This window comes from Panulirus ornatus, chromosome 20 (assembly GCF_036320965.1).
Source record: "Panulirus ornatus isolate Po-2019 chromosome 20, ASM3632096v1, whole genome shotgun sequence".
Lineage (NCBI taxonomy): Eukaryota > Metazoa > Arthropoda > Malacostraca > Decapoda > Palinuridae > Panulirus > Panulirus ornatus.
In genome coordinates, this window is record NC_092243.1 from 10,758,768 (window position 1) to 10,764,903 (window position 6,136).

Below are 6,136 nucleotides of genomic sequence, written 5' to 3' on the forward strand. Positions count from 1 at the left end.
GCCGCACAACCGCTGTAGAATCCACAAAAAAACATCACAAATTAAACACATTCAAGTGAATATGAATAGTCTTCGATACTCACTGACTACGTGGATGGGTTTGAGCTCCATCTGGGAATGGTGGGCTTTGCTGCAGATGTAAACAATAGCTGATTTCGGCGGTGGGAGAGCATATCACACCATTCACCAGGAGGAGAAGAGATAAGGAACAGTTAATAATATCTTCGTCTTCACCCTCAACAAGTCTTCAGGTATGATGAGCTCGCACTCGACATTCGGACAGGCTTGAGGCCAAATCAACAATAACTCTCTCTCTCTCTCTCTCTCTCTCTCTCTCTCTCTCTCTCTCTCTCTCTCTCTCTCTCTCTCTCTCTCTCTCTCTCTCTCTCTCTCTCCACCTTATCTCTCGCTCAGTATCACCTCGAGGAGAAAGCACCGACACACACACACACACACACACACACACACACACACACACACTCCACGTTCATAAAATTGGCCAGAGTGACCGCTCCTCAATCGACTCTCGCTCGCCCCCTGGAGGTAGGTATATACAAAAGGGTCCGAGCCAAATGCCTCAACATGTCTCGTTGCCGACGTGCGCACACCAGGTTCTGGTCTGGGGTCAAACCAGTGAGTCTCTCTCTCTCTCTCTCTCTCTCTCTCTCTCTCTCTCTCTCTCTCTCTCTCTCTCTCTCTCTCTCTCTCTCTCCATCCGGCTGTCTGTCCATGACGTCACTTCTCCATCAGATAGTTTCGATGACGTAAAGTTATACGTGCGAGGCTTTGCAACACTTACATTGCGAAGTAACATCTCTCATTTGAAATCATTTATTTTTCTTTTCCTTTATCAAGAACGCAAAGTTCTATTGGATAATTCCAATTAAACGAAAAAAAAAAAAATGTCATCGCAATGTTACGTATACACCTCTTTGGTCTGGGCGCTAAACCTTATTATTGTGGTTCGATTTCGTATATACACCCCTCAAAGTAGGGTGTAAAGACCATCATATTCTCGCATAGCTTGGCCTTATGCAAGGGACCACGCGTTCGACAGACCACATTTCGAAATTGGGAGGATATGATGCTTCGAAAGTCATCAACAAAGGATCAGACACGATTGTGATGAATCAGATAAGTCCGGATGAAAAAGATAAAACATTACCATTCAAGTTGTCATCGTGCACGGCCATTGAAAGGAATAGAATGGAGAATTTCCTTTATTTTTGTTTTTCCTCAAATTTTCTTCAGTGAGGAATTAGAACCTTTTCATCTCTCTTTCGCTTTATATATATATATATATATATATATATATATATATATATATATATATATATATATATATATATATATATATATATATATATACATATATATATATATATATATATATATATATATATATATATATATATATATATATATATATATATATATATATATATATATATATATACAACGTGTCTACTCCAACTGTAAGCACACACACACACACACACACACACACACACATCCTAGCCTATGCCAGGTACTCATTTTATGGACCAATCCCTAGGGGAGGATGAACAGCTGGGTGGACTGTGGATCGGCTGCCACAAACCGGATTCGAACCTATGCGGGTTTTCGATCCCAGGCGGCCCGTGCAATGCCGAACGGTCAGTGACGCTAAATGTTGTACTACGGAGGTCCGTGTGTAATAAATGCGACACAAATCTATCCATGTTTCATGAAAATCGGTTGAAAAATAAGCGATAAACATTGAAAAGAAGGAAATCATCATCGTATCCCCTGAAATATCAGGAAATTAGGTTCTAAACCTCAACCTAATCCTTTAAAGGGACACCATTCCGAGTTGACCACCTCACATTAGAGAATACAGCCTTTATCCTTACGGTTCGTCCATTCTCTGAAATGATAAGGGGTGTGGTCACGATTGAACAGGGTGGTTTGGTGTCTCACCAGTCAGCTAACGGGTTCGGTTCACATGGCACAGTTTCATGTGTGGTTCGGCAGCAAGGCAGGCAGGGGATTGGTCGAGTTGAAACGAGTGAAGGGGACGCGATTGGTTCATTCGTAAAGGGCAAGTGACGTGCTTTCTGACGGAGGTAAAGGCATTAGGAAGTTTGACTGCCGTGTTCTCTCGACAACGAAGGTCCCATATAGTGTCGCTGCTTCGTGACGTAAGCAAGTCTTGTGGATTTAGAATCAGCCGTTTTCTAAGACTGATTGCGCCATCTAAACGACATTGCCAACGGTAAGGTTGTTTTTAATTATCGTATATTTGCCATGTTTTCGGTGTCTTTCCATTATCGTGTACCATCGATATATCATAACCATATATATATATATATATATATATATATATATATATATATATATATATATATATATATATATATACACGAGATCACACATCACTGGTTTCTTGCAATATATATATATATATATATATATATATATATATATATATATATATATATATATATATATATATATATATATATATATATATATATATCATTATTTTTGTCTCCCGCGTTAGCTAGGTAGCGCAAGGAAACAGACGAAACAATGGCCCAACCCGCCCACTTACACATGCATATACATGAACGCCCACACACGCACATATACATACCTATACATTACAACCTATACATACATATACATACACAGACATATACATATATACACATGTAAATCTTCACACTTGCTGCCGTCATGCATTCCTGCTGCCACCCCGTCACACATGAAACAGCACCTCCCTGCCCCCGCGCGCACGCAAGGTAGCGCCAGGAAAAGACAACAAAGGACACATTCGTTCACACTCAGTCTCTAGCTGTCATGTGTAATGTACCGAAACCACAGCTCCCTTTTCGCATCCAGGCCCCACAAAACTCCATGGTTTGCCCCAGACGATTCACGTACCCTGGTTCAATCCATTGACAGCATGTCGACCCCGGTATACCACATCGTTCCAATTCACTCTATTCCTTGCACGCCTTTCGCCTTCCTGTATGTTCCGGCCACGATCGCTCAAAATCTTTGTCACTCCATCCTTCCACCTTCAATTTGGTCTACCACTTCTCCTCGTTCCCTCCACCTTCGACACATATATCCTCTTTGTCAATCTTTCCTCTCTCATTCTCTCTATTTGGCCAAACCATTTCACTACACCCTCTTCTGCTCTCTCAACCACATTCTTTTTATTACTACACATCTCTCTTACCCTTTCACTACCTACTCGATTAAACCCTCACACCACACATTGTCCTATAACATCTCATCCCCATACCCATTTTTGCTCTCAGAGATAACGTTCTCGCCTTCCACACATTCTTCAACGCTTCCAAAACCTTCGCCCCCTCCCCCACCCTGTGAATCACTTCCGCTTCCATGATTCCATCCGCTGCTAAACCCACTCCCAGATATCTAAAACACTTCACTTCCTCCAGTCTTTCTCCATTCAAACTCGCCTTCCAATTAACTTGTCTCTCAACCATACTGTACCTAATAACCTTGCTCTTATTCACATCTACTCTTAGCTTTCTTCTTCCACACACTTTACCAAACTCAGTCACCAGCTTCTGCAATTTCTCACCCGAATCAGCCACCAGCGATGTGTCATCAGCGAACAACAACTGACTCACTTCCCAAGCCCTTTCATTCACAACAGTCTGCATACTTGCCCCTCTCTCCAAAACTCTTGCATTCACTTACCTGACAGCTCCATCCATAAACAAATTACACAACCATGGAGACATCACGCAACCCTGCCGCAAACCAACATTCACTGGAAACCAATCACTTTCCTCTCTTCCTACTCGTACACATGCCTTACATCCATGATGAAAACTTTGCTTCTATCAACTAACCTCCCACACCACATACTCTTAATACCTTCCACAAAGCATCTCTATCAACTATATCATATGCCTTCTCCAGATCTATAAATGCTACATACAAATCTATCTGTTTTTCTAAGTATTTCTCATACATTCTTGAAAGCAAACACCTGATCCACACATCCTCTACCACTTCTGAAACCACACTGCTCTTCCCCAATCTGATGGATGCTCTGTACATGCCTTTACCCTCTCAATCAATGCCTTCCCATATAATTTCCCAGGAATACTCAACAAACTTATACCTCTGTAATTCGAACACTCACTTTTATTCCCTTTGTCTTTGTACAGTGGCACTATGCATGCATTCCGCTAATTCTCAGGCACTTCACCATGAACCATACATACACTGAATATCCTTACCAACCAGTCAACAACACAGTCACCCCCTTTCTTAATAAATTCCACTGCTATACCATCCCAACCCGCCGCCTTGACGGCTTCCATCTTCCGCAATGCTTTTACTACCTCTTCTCTGTTTTCCAAATCATTTTCCTTAACCCTCCCACTTCGCACACCACCTCGACCAAAACACCCTATATCTGCCACTCTTTCATCAAACACATTCAACAAACCTTCAAAATACTCACTCCTCACTTCACCACTGCTTGTTATTACCTCCCTATATATATATATATATATATATATATATATATATATATATATATATATAGTGTGATCGGGGCCTGAACATGCAGGAGGGTGAAAGGAGGGCAAGGAATAGAGTGAATTGGATCGATGTGGTATACCGGGGTTGACGTGCTGTCAGTGGATTGAATCAGGGCATGTGAAGCGTCTGGGGTAAACCATGGAAAGCTGCGTAGGTATGTGTATTTGCGTGTGTGGACGTATGTATATACATGTGTATGGGGGTGGGTTGGGCCATTTCTTTCGTCTGTTTCCTTGCGCTACCTCGCAAACGCGGGAGACAGCGGCAAATATATTTTTTTTTTTTTTTTTTTTTTTATACTTTGTCGCTGTCTCCCGCGTTTGCGAGGTAGCGCAAGGAAACAGACGAAAGAAATGGCCCAACCCCCCCCCCCCCATACACATGTACATACACACGTCCACACACGCAAATATACATACCTACACAGCTTTCCATGGTTTACCCCAGACGCTTCACATGCCTTGATTCAATCCACTGACAGCACGTCAAACCCTGTATACCACATCGCTCCAATTCACTCTATTCCTTGCCCTCCTTTCACCCTCCTGCATGTTCAGGCCCCGATCACACAAAATCTTTTTCACTCCATCTTTCCACCTCCAATTTGGTCTCCCTCTTCTCCTCGTTCCCTCCACCTCCGACACATATATCCTCTTGGTCAATCTTTCCTCACTCATTCTCTCCATGTGCCCAAACCATTTCAAAACACCCTCTTCTGCTCTCTCAACCACGCTCTTTTTATTTCCACACATCTCTCTTACCCTTACGTTACTTACTCGATCAAACCACCTCACACCACACATTGTCCTCAAACATCTCATTTCCAGCACATCCATCCTCCTGCGCACATCTCTATCCATAGCCCACGCCTCGCAACCATACAACATTGTTGGAACCACTATTCCTTCAAACATACCCATTTTTGCTTTCCGAGATAATGTTCTCGACTTCCACACATTTTTCAAGGCTCCCAAAATTTTCGCCCCCTCCCCCACCCTATGATCCACTTCCGCTTCCATGGTTCCATCCGCTGACAGATCCACTCCCAGATATCTAAAACACTTCACTTCCTCCAGTTTTTCTCCATTCAAACTCACCTCCCAATTGACTTGACCCTCAACCCTACTGTACCTAATAACCTTGCTCTTATTCACATTTACTCTTAACTTTCTTCTTCCACACACTTTACCAAACTCAGTCACCAGCTTCTGCAGTTTCTCACATGAATCAGCCACCAGCGCTGTATCATCAGCGAACAACAACTGACTCGCTTCCCAAGCTCTCTCATCCCCAACAGACTTCATACTTGCCCCTCTTTCCAGGACTCTTGCATTTACCTCCCTAACAACCCCATCCATAAACAAATTAAACAACCATGGAGACATCACACACCCCTGCCGCAAACCTACATTCACTGAGAACCAATCACTTTCCTCTCTTCCTACACGTACACATGCCTTACATCCTCGATAAAAACTTTTCACTGCTTCTAACAACTTGCCTCCCACACCATATATTCTTAATACCTTCCACAGAGCATCTCTATCAACTCTATCATATGCCT